This window comes from Ursus maritimus, unplaced genomic scaffold (assembly GCF_017311325.1).
Source record: "Ursus maritimus isolate PB19 unplaced genomic scaffold, ASM1731132v1 scaffold_26, whole genome shotgun sequence".
In the NCBI taxonomy this organism is placed as follows: Eukaryota; Metazoa; Chordata; class Mammalia; order Carnivora; family Ursidae; genus Ursus; species Ursus maritimus.
This window is the reverse complement of record NW_024425119.1, coordinates 44,296,567-44,307,594: the sequence shown is the minus strand read 5'-3', so window position 1 is coordinate 44,307,594 and position 11,028 is coordinate 44,296,567. Positions and strand designations below refer to the sequence as shown.

The 11,028-nt window shown below is 43.1% G+C and overlaps 1 pseudogene; it reads right to left on the bottom strand.

The window, feature by feature from the left end:
- Nucleotides 1-4,082: 4,082 nt before the first annotated feature.
- LOC103675681 lies at nt 4,083-4,996 on the bottom strand (annotated as a pseudogene).
- Nucleotides 4,997-11,028: the final 6,032 nt, after the last annotated feature.

Below are 11,028 nucleotides of genomic sequence, written 5' to 3'. Positions count from 1 at the left end.
GCAAAAGAGTATAGAAAAAATTAAAGACTTCATTAAGAAAAACAACTTTTAAGGCAAGAGTAATTCCTAACCATCTAAGAAGCTCGGAACAGGTCTGTGCAACAGAAAGTCTGTACTGCACCAAGTCTTTAGTATACAATAATTTCAAATGAAGTTTAGGGAACAGGTGTTTATATTAGAAAACCACGTAAATCAGCCTCATCAGAGTTAATCTACTCTGAACAGGACTGGGAATTCAACTGTGGTTGGGAATATATGAAAACAGCATATCCTTGATACCAAAAGCCAAAGTCTGAAAAGGTACTAGCATACATTGTAAGACAATCGTTATCATGGTCATAAGTGCAAAAACCCTAAATAATGTATTGCCAACCTAAATCCAGTTATAAATAAATAATAATAACACAATGCAACCGAATCAAATTTATTTTAGGAATACAAGATAGGATTAATACTAGAAAATCACCAGTGTTGGGTATCTAATTAACAGAGCAAAGGAGGAAAAGCATATGATTATCTCAAATGATGCAGAAAAATTGGTAAAATTATTACTCATAGAAGACAACTAGAGTTTTTAAAACATATCCAAAAACCTGCTACTAAGTTATCAGAATCAAAAAACAAATGTATCATTGTGCCAAACACAAGGACAACATACAAAAATCAATCATATTTATATATGCTATAACAGCAAAAACTAGAATTGCTTACATGATACCCTTTATAATCCCATTAATAAAATCAAATACTCAAAAAGCCACGTAAGGGAAGATGTTCAAGACTTCCATACAGAAATTACTACAAATAAATAGAAGAGATAAACCACGTAAACACCCTAAAAGATACAATATTGAAAATGCTAATTCTTTCCAAGTTGATTCATAGATGTGAGGACATCCCAGTCACGTGGGCAGTTTGTTCTTGAACACTGGCTAGTAGCTTCTACAATTTCAATCTTGCAGTAGGGTGGGTTCTAAAATGGCCTCCAAAGACGTACAACCCTCATCGTCAGAAGCTGTGGATTTCATGAGCTACCAAACCTGCACTTAATTTAAATCCTATAGCAGAGTCCAGGTTAAGACGGGGAGATTATCCAGGTGGGTCTGATCTAATTGCATGTCTTTAAAATAGAGATTTTCTAGGTGATGCCAGAGCAGGAAGTAAGAGAGAGAAAGTGTTAGAAGTATTCTACAAGCCTTTGCTGGTTTGAAGATGGAAGGAACCATGTGAGAAAGAATGTGAAGAGCCTCTCAGAGGACCAAGTGGCCTGCAGCCAACAACCCGCAAGGAGACAGGACCTTCAACCACAGACACAAGGAACAGGGCTCTTCCAACAATGTGAGCTTGGAAGAGGGTTCCTCCCAACGGCTTCCAGGAGAGAGCCCAACCCAACTGATATCTTGATTTTGGCTTTGTGAGACCCTGAACAGAGAATTCAATTGCAATATGCCAGACTTCTGACCTAAAAAACTACGATATGATAAAAAGATATTGTACAAGCTCCAAATCTGTGGTAATTTCTTAATTAAAATCACTAATTTTTGCAGCAAGAGAAAATAAACACAGAGTTCGGTACCTCAAAGAAAGATGCTGCCTAATACATGCCTACAACCGTCACTTTGAGAACTGGGCAGGGCTTGGGGCTGGGGACAGTTTGAGGAACAGGATAGAAAAATCTAAACTGCCTTAAAGAGACTGCTGTAGGGGCACCCGGGTGGCTCAGTCAGTTAAGCGTCTGCCTTCGGCTCAGGTCATGATCCCGGGGTCCTGGGAGCAAGCCCCACATCGGGCTCCCTGCTCATCAAGGAGCCTGCTTCTCCCTCTCCCTCATCTACCGCTCTGCCGACTTATGCTCTCACGCTCTCTCTGTCAAATAAATAAATAAATAAATTTTTTAAAAAATAAATAAATAAAGAGACTGTTGTAGAAATGCGCATGCAAAAGAGGCCGCTGGTGAGGGCTTAGAAAAAAGTGAGGAACGTGTTATTGGAAACTGGAAGAAGAAAATCCTTCTCGTGTACTGGCGGAAAGCTTGCGGAGTTGTCTCCTTCAGCTATGCAGAAAGCAGAGTTTGTAGATGATGAACCTGGACACTAAGCCGAGGAGATTTCCAAGAAAAGTATTAAAGGCACAGCCTGGTTTCTCCTTGTTGCTTTAGTAAAATCCAAGAGGAAAGGGAAAATGAGGGAAGAATTATTAAAGAAGGAACCAGGAATAGAGGACTCAGAAAACTCTCGCCTATCCAGACAGCAAAGATCCTAAAGTTAACAGATTGCTCACAGAGTGGTCCTAGAGAAAAAGCTAACTGTGTGACTGTACAACTCCTTTTGCTGGAACCTCAAAGATCAAAAGTCAGATACTCAGTCACACAAAAATCCTCCTAAAATAGTAAAGGTGTCCGCATAGATCTCAGCTTCTCATCAAAGGAATTTTAAGAGCCTTGACCTTTAGACACCCCAGCCTCGCCAAAGATAGAGAAGGGATTATTTTGGAAAGATCTGTGGACGTATCGTTCTACTAGTGGAGTGGGTCATCATGACATCCACACAAGGCCTACAGGGCTTACAAGAGATTTGCGTTAGAAACACTTCCAGCTTAGACAGAAAGACAAAGACAGAGTAAAAATGAAAGGCAGCCCAACTTCTACAGACAAGGAAATAGGTTGATGAAATTAAGCAGCTAGGCACATCACATACCACCCAGCTTTCATAAAAAAAGAAAGTTTGACTCAGCAGAACCAGAGCAAGTACCAGGGAGGATTGTCCCCATGCCTAGAGACCTAATGGATTTCAAAACTCTTTCTGACTAGTGACTCTTCTATTTTCTCTCTTTTTAAACAGGAATGTTCTAGCTATTCTCCTATATCTGTCCAACTGGAGCATGTTGGGAGCAAATAAATTATCCCTTTAATTGCACGACCCACAGATGTAGAGGAATTGTGCTCAGGGTTTTCAGCCACCTCATTCAGATGATGAGATCTGGAATCTTTGAGCTGACATTTAGATGTGATTTTGGACTTTTGGTTGATGCTGAAAAATGGAGTGACAGAACTATAGGAGGAGGCAAACATATTTTGCATTTGGGACAGACAGAATCTTTGGAAGCCAGAGGGCAGACTGCAGTAGGCAGAATTTCTAAAGTAATTCTCCAAAGATGATTTGCACTAGTCTCTGAAGCCTGTAAATATGATGAGTCATTACACTCATGATGAAGTTTATATGGCACAGTTGACCTTCACATAAGGACATTATCTGGGTGGGCCTGATTTAATCACATGAGCTCTTAAAAAGGAAAGCTTTCTTCCCCTAGTGACAGAAAAGAAAGTCAGAAAGATTTGAAACTCAGAACACTCGGTGCACTGTTACTGGCTCTAAAGATGAAGTGCCATCTTGTATAAATCCTGACCTATGCTGCTTATCCCGGTCATGAATGTGTCGTACGCCGATGCTGGCCCACTCCTGGACAGCTGCTTCCTTTCTTTGCAACCCATTGTATGGCTTTATAAGTGATAAAGTGAAAGGGAAAACAAGGATGAAGAGGAAAACACATAAGCAACAGAAACTGAGCACAAGGAGCTAAGAACAGCTCCTTGCCAACAGCCAACAGGCAAATGGGGCCCTTAGTCCTGTAACTAAGGACTGAATGGCCGTAAATCAGCCAACACAAATGAGCTTCGAAGAGGACTTCAGGCTTCAGATGAGAGCACAGTCATCTGACACCTTGATTTCAGCATTGAGAGACCCTGAGCGAAGAGCCCAAAAATGCCATCCTTGACTTCAGACCCACAGACCTGGAGGATAATAAATTGTGTTGTTTGCTGCTGTTGTTGTTGTTGTTTTAACAGATCAGTTATTTAATGAGGTTCTTTGTAAGAAACGTAGAACACCAGTTTGTGAGGATAAACTCCATTTGTGGGAGAAAACACAGAGTGGAGGTAACCCTGAAGCTGAGGAACAGCTTTGAGTTTTGGCAGAATTTACAAGTGCACAGCTTTCTAATCAACCTTGCTCTGCTCTGTGATCTCACATTTCTCTTTCTTCCTGCCAAAGACCTTCCCGGTGTCTGGGTTTATATCGCTTCTTCTAGAAGTAAGCATCAGTGAGATGCTTGGGAATTTTCACACTGCTGACAGCAATTTTGGTGGAGGTGGCAATGACAGATTTCTGGTGTGTTCTACGTAGAGGAACTCGACTGAGGGCCAGAGGTCCAGTCACAAGTAGCAAGCCACTGCTCAGATGCTTCAGGAAAACCACCTCTTGCCTCTGTGGAGCCCAGTGAGGTTGATCACAGTGGTGCCAGGAGAAGCGCCTGGGTGGCCCAGTCAGTTAAGTGTCTGCCTTCTGCTCAGATCATGATCTCAGGGTCCTGGAATCGAGCCCTGCATGGGGTTCCCTGCTCAGAAGGGAGTCTGCTTCTCCTTCTTCCTCTCCCTCTGCCCTTCCCCATGCTCATTCTCTCTCTCTCAAGTAAATAAAATCTTATCTTTAAAAAAATGGTGCCAGGAGTGATGGCTAGCTTGCAGCTTTCTCACATGCTGACCGAAACGGTTTTTCGCTGTGGCTCAACAGCTTTCAGGCCACATCTTCAGTAGGATAATACCTAGACGTTTTGTGAAGTTTAACCACTCAGGTACCACCCTTCTTGTCACCACCAACTGGTTTTGTGACAGTAGCAAGAACCTTCTCCTTTTTCTTTTCACCTCTGGATTTAGCTGCTGAATACTTCCTGCTGTGCGTGGCCTTTCTGGAATACACAGCTCATGGGGAATATCTGCCAATCCCTTGACTAGGACAGGGCTTTGGCTGCAGTGGGGCTTCCCTTTCTTTGGTGTTTAGCCTTGAGGTTGCCCTTCTTCAATCCTGCCACCAGTATCAGCCTACTTAGCTTCAGGTTTCTTCTCCTTGGTATCTGGCTTCTCAGCTTTTTCACACGCCTTCTTGCAAGATGGGAAGAACAATAAATTTCCTTGTTTTAAAATACAAAGTTTGTGTCCCATTTTGTTACATAGCAATAGGGAAATTCATAAAGTAAATATAGTCAAGATAATCATGGAGAACAAGGTTGCAGGAATTAACTAGCTTATTTAAAGATTTACTTTTAAGCTCTATTATTAAGTAAATATTCTGGATTGGGCCAAGAAAAGAGAAATAGAAAAATGCAACAGGCCAGAGGGCTCAAAAAATTCTCAAACAGAAAGCGATCTGATTTGTAACAAAGCTGGGGAAAAGACATACTCTTAAATGAATGTTGCAAGGAAATTTGGATATATAGGTAGAAATGAATACGGACCTCCATACAAAAGAGCAATATTTATTCTTCATGGATGGTCTCTGTAAATGTGAAATGTAAAAATAAAATAAAACAAGGAATAAGGTAACAGAAGGAAATAGCTTCACATATTGACATAGCAAATAATTATTAAACAGGAAACAGTAAACACTAATGAGGAAGTAAAAGAAGATGCATTAGGGTGTAATAAACAAACCTGCTTGTCCAGAGTAGGGCTCAGCAAACCTCAGCTCCCAAGCCAGCCACTCTCTTATTTTAGGTAAACAGAATTTTTTGGAACTCATACGCATCTGTTCATTCACAGGTCGTGGAGGCCTCCTTCAGGGCTGCAATGTAGCTGGGGCGCAGGAGTGTAGGGCACCTGGCTCCGGGGATCAGCCACTCGCCACCGACGATATCCCAAGGCAGAGAGACAAGCAATGCTGAGACGAGAAAGGAGGCCAACACTGGTGAGGCCAACACAGAGGTGAGGCCAACACAGAGGACAGCAGCATAACATCCCAAAGACTGTCTCCAAAGTGCTAAAAACACTCACTGGTTTACAGAAGGGAAATGTGGGACAAAGGTCAGTGGGTATGTGCAGATGGGCAATAAGGTCAGGTTGGTGGTTGTTTTGGGGTCAATCACATGGGATCTTGCTGGTTCATGTTAGTCCTTATTGCTTGAGGAAGAAGTTTTGGTTCACATCACGGAATGCTTTGCCCCAGGAGTCTTTGCCTGAGTTCAGAGATAAGCTGGAAAGAAAAACATAATCAATTAGAAAGTACAGACTAGGGTGCGGGTGGCTTAGTCCATTAAACATCTGACTTGATTTGGGTTCAGGGTTGTGAGATCAAGCCCTACATCGGGTTCATGCTGGGCATGGAGCTTGCTTAAGATTCTCTCTCTCCCTCTCTCTCTCTGCCCCTCCCCACCCTCATTCTCTCTCCCTCTCAAAAGAGGCAAAGAACAGAGACGAGCCAGGATATTTCTAAAGAAAATCAGAGGTGGAAGACCTGCTCTATCTGATACCAAGATTTAGTATAAAGCCACCCTTCTCAAGAGAGGGTGGTGCTGCTTAGGAATAGACAAACGCGAGAAAAGAATATACTGTAGACAACAGAAATAAAGGAACTGTATTTTTTTTTCTTTACCACAAAGGTGGCAAGGCAGAGCAGTCAGAAAATGTTCGTATGTTTCTTTGTTTGTTTTAAATAAGTGTCACTGGGTCAGTTGGATAGCCGTATGGAATAAAATAAAATTTGATTTCTACATTACTATCACAAAAAAATGACTTTAGGAAGATTTTAGATTTAAATGTAATGACAAAACAGAAACGTTTCTAGAAGATAGAAGAATATAGTCATTACTTGAGACGGGAGAAGGGGGACAGAAACAGAAAAGGAGGGTAGAGGGGAAGTAAGGAGAAGCAACTGCCAGAGGGCAACTGAACCAGATTTCATTTGAATTTAAAGGTGACCCAACAGAAAACAGACATTAAGATGTTAAAATTACTTCTATCTCAAACTGTGTTTGTCATTAAAACGAAACGAATTCTCTCTGGAAACGAACAACACGGTCTCCCAGATACTACACGGCGTAATGGATGTAAGAAACGGGGGTCAAATGGAATAAAGTATCTCCTTCTGTAACGCTATCTTATCATTTACGTTCACTGTTTTTATAAGCCCAATAAATAAAAAAGGAATTTGTGTTACAAATTCACGTGTAAATTACAGAATACACACTGTTGCTGCCCATGTGAGTCTCCCAAAAAGTAGGAAATTAAAGCTCCTGTCTTCCTAGGGGGGAAAAAAAAAGAGCCTAATTAAGGGGCCAAAGAAATGCAGTGAAAGCATAAAATATCATTAAGAAAGTGAAAAAAAGGGGCGCCTGGGTGGCACAGCGGTTAAGCGTCTGCCTTCGGCTCAGGGCGTGATCCCGGCGTTATGGGATCGAGCCCCACATCAGGCTCCTTCGCTATGAGCCTGCTTCTTTCTCTCCCACTCTCCCTGCTTGTGTTCCCTCTCTCGCTGGCTGTCTCTATCTCTGTCAAATAAATAAATAAAATCTTTTAAAAAAAAAAAAAAAAAAGAAAGTGAAAAAAAAATGAGACGCACAGAAAAGCTTCTAGGAAGCTGAAAGAGAAACTAAGGTGTGTCCTGAAAGAAGACCACAGTCTTTCCTTCCCTAGACTGAGCATGGGCCTCAACCACCATCGTCCTCCCTCTCACACACGGATCCCTACGCTGTGCAGACCGTCAAGAGTTTGCTCTGCTAACGTTTCCTTGGACACCAGCATTGCCCAGTGTTGACTGCGATGAACTAGGGTAAAGGACCAAAACTGTATGAAACTGCATGGAAGTAGGTGTCAATTGCGTGGACAGAGTTCGTTAAGGTCACTTGAAGCCCCAGAGTAGGCTTCTCACTATCGTAAGCCCTGAGTCTATATTAATGTTCTTAAACTTGAGAAGTAGAAGGGAGAACTACAAAACAACTCGAATGAGCTTCCGTTGTAAATGTGTTAAATTAACATTTAGTAAGCACAACACCAGGGTATGCAATGGCGGGCTATAAGTTCGACAAAAGACCACAAGGGAAGCTGAAAGAGAGAAGTCTAGCACTCACTGGGCCTGGAGAAAGTACACAGCATGTAGAGGGGGCCACATGGGAGGTCAAGACAGGGTGGAGGCAGAGAGTAAGCGGCAGGACCTGGGGCACGTGCTTTCTGTGGGAGGAAGGCTTTGGAGTTCTTGCACTAACGTCAGATTGGTCAATTCAAACCAAAAAGAGCCAGGTTTCAGTAAGTTCCACAGGGCTGTTATCCAAGGGACACCAAAGCAAAGGCTCTGAAAAGCAAGGGAGACTGTTGCTCACAAGTCCTTGGGGGTTCAGGGGAGGGGATCCTATCAGGGATTTACGTTTGCTTATGGCTGTCACCTGGCGCGTGAATTTGTTGGAGGGGACTAGTGTCAGTCGAGGCCGCTGCCGGCCACTTGGCAACACACAGTAAATGCCAAGACAGCAACATCATGGAACAGTTTGGCTAAACTCACAACCATCTGTGCCGCGATGCCTCGGCAACCAGGATGGCGACCACTTGCCTCTCTAAGTCCAGCCCCTTGAGAACCGTAGGCCAGGTGGAAATTCCACTAGACTCCATGTTTCTGGAGCTCACGTCTGAGCAGCTTAGGAGGTGAAATGGGTACCTTGATCTGAATCTACAATGTCTCGTGGGCCAAAGGGGGCGTGCACATACCTGGTGAAGGAGGAGATTCTGTGGTGGGAAGCAGCGTTTCTGGAAAGAGCAGCCAGCAGGAGTCCAGTGAAGGTTCTGTGATGCTCGCGGCATACCTGGGAGCTCCAGCAGAAAGTGGCAGCAGTCTGGTAAAATCAATTTGCCATCAAATAAGTTCTGTCGCCAAGGGGCACATGTCCCCACCTGGGAGGTTTTCAGAGTTTTGTTTGGGAGCAAAGGGGGCACTTATCTGCCACCACTTTGCCTAAAGCAGGGGTGAGGGGGATGCGGCACCTGCGAGCCCAGTCAGGGAGTGCTGTCACTCTCTTATGGCCTGATATGATATGGGCCCCCTCTACCATGGATAGGGCGTCTCTGGAGGATTAGCTGTGTCCGGGGCTGTGACTGGTACTCCGAAAGGTGGCTCATGTGGAACCGTATGTAATTTGGATGAGTCCGCAATGTTATTATAACGCGTTTCTTGTGTTCGTTAGCATGTGTATGCAGAGACTGATAATCCTTACGTACGAGTTGGCTATCTCTCTATGGCATTCACCTTTATTATGCCCATCGGTTTCCTTCTCTCTCTCCACATCTAGACTCTGCACTCTGACAACACTCGTGTTGTCTTAAACTATTGCATAAAGTACCAGCTAAATACATCAATAAATACAGGGTGGAAGGAGGAGTCAAAATGGAAAGTAGAAGACAGGGAGAGGGAGGAGAAAGGAAGCAGGCAAAGGATTCATTCAAGTGCTGCAGTTTGGGGCAAGCAACTGTTACCTAAAGGAAGTTCCTAAAGGTTAGGACTTCTTCAAACTTCTTTGTTTCTTTTCTGTCTTCCCCTTTGAAAGGCAAACCCCATGACAGTTAGAATTGTGTTGAGCTGCCTTGTTCATAGCTGTCTCCATGAAGCTTGGAACAGTGTCCAGGACCTGTCAGGTACTTAATGGAAATTAAAGGCTTCAGAAATAAAGTATTGGCATCATAGAGTTCTGGTGTCAGCTCTGCTATGACAGGGGAAAACTGACATGTCACAGAAAAATCTGGGGCTCAGTTTCATCAATTGGAAGAATTCCATAAAGCCTACCCTGTCAAACCAAAGGATTTTTTCTGATAAACAAATAAAACAATGGGCATAAAACTTCTTTGAAGGTATTCTACACGTTAAGGTTTTGGAAGTTATGTTGAGAAAAGTGGGACAGTATTTTGGAAAGTAACACAGGGGTAAGTACAAAAGCCACTCATAAAACTGTTAGGTAGTATGTAATGGGAAGTTACTGAAATAAGAGGACTGAAAGCTATCAGCAGTAGGGAGGTGAAGGGACAAAATGTCTTGTTTGGCAGAACCAACAGTTCCAGCCAGGAAGACACTCAACGAGGTATTTCCCTGATAGTCCCTTGCTAGGTATGCCTTGCCCGACAGCCCCTTAGGTGAGCCCGTCTGAGCCACACTGGATCTGGGAACCTGCCCAGAAGCCCCTCTGAGCTGACCTGACGTTACCTTTAGCTTTTCATAATACTATGATCTCTTCCTATTGGTAGAGCTTTCTGCCATTTTTGAACATACAATGTATGTGCTAGCACGTTGACATACTAAATACACGCAACTGCACCGGAAGTGCCTGTGTGAGCTCCCTGCCCCACCCCTAATACACGGAATAGAAGCTTCCTGTACTAACCCCCAGGGAACAGTGCTTTGAGAGCTAGCTGTCTCCTTACTTGGACCAGTAATAAAACGTTCTTTGCTTTTCACATTTCCAATGCACCCCAAGCAGTGAACCCCCGTCAAGTTCAGTTACAAATCGATCCGCAGAAGGGATTCAAAGGAAGAAAAAAGTTAAATGCATAAACGAGATTATTGCTACATTGATTACAATAACCAAGACCTGGAAATAACCTAAATGTCTCACGATAAAATAAATTTAACAAAATGTTAGACTATTTTGTAATGATTAAAGCAAATTTTCAATAACAGTGAAAAGAAAATACATGAAAAGAATATAGTAAAACTAACTGGCAAGAAATAAGTACCTGGGTGGCTCAGCTGGTTGAGTGCCCGACTCTTGATTTCAGCTCCGGTCATGATCTCAGGGTTGTGAGATCAATCGCCTCTTGCACACACTCTCTCTCTCTCTTTCTCTAAAAAGGGAGGGAGGGAGGGAGGGAGGGAGGGAGGAAGGAAGGAAGGAAGGAAGGAAGGAAGGAAGGAAGGAAGGAGGGAAGGGGTGTTGGTTGGGAGGGAGGGAGGGAAAGAAGATCAGTGTTGTCTAAACACAATTAAAACAACTATATAAAATTAGCATGTATAATAAAGAAGTAAAAATAATTGTGTTTTAGGAAAGTACTTACTGCAAACTAGCCTCAACTAAGGCTAATTTTAGCAGAAAAGTAACTTAATACGAACTGTCAGCTGATTCCTAAAATCACTAGAAGGGCTAGAGAAACAGATGAAGCTTATGTTTCCAAGGGCACCACCACCATCCCTGCCACAGGACTGGTCTGGTGAGAAAACGGCCACC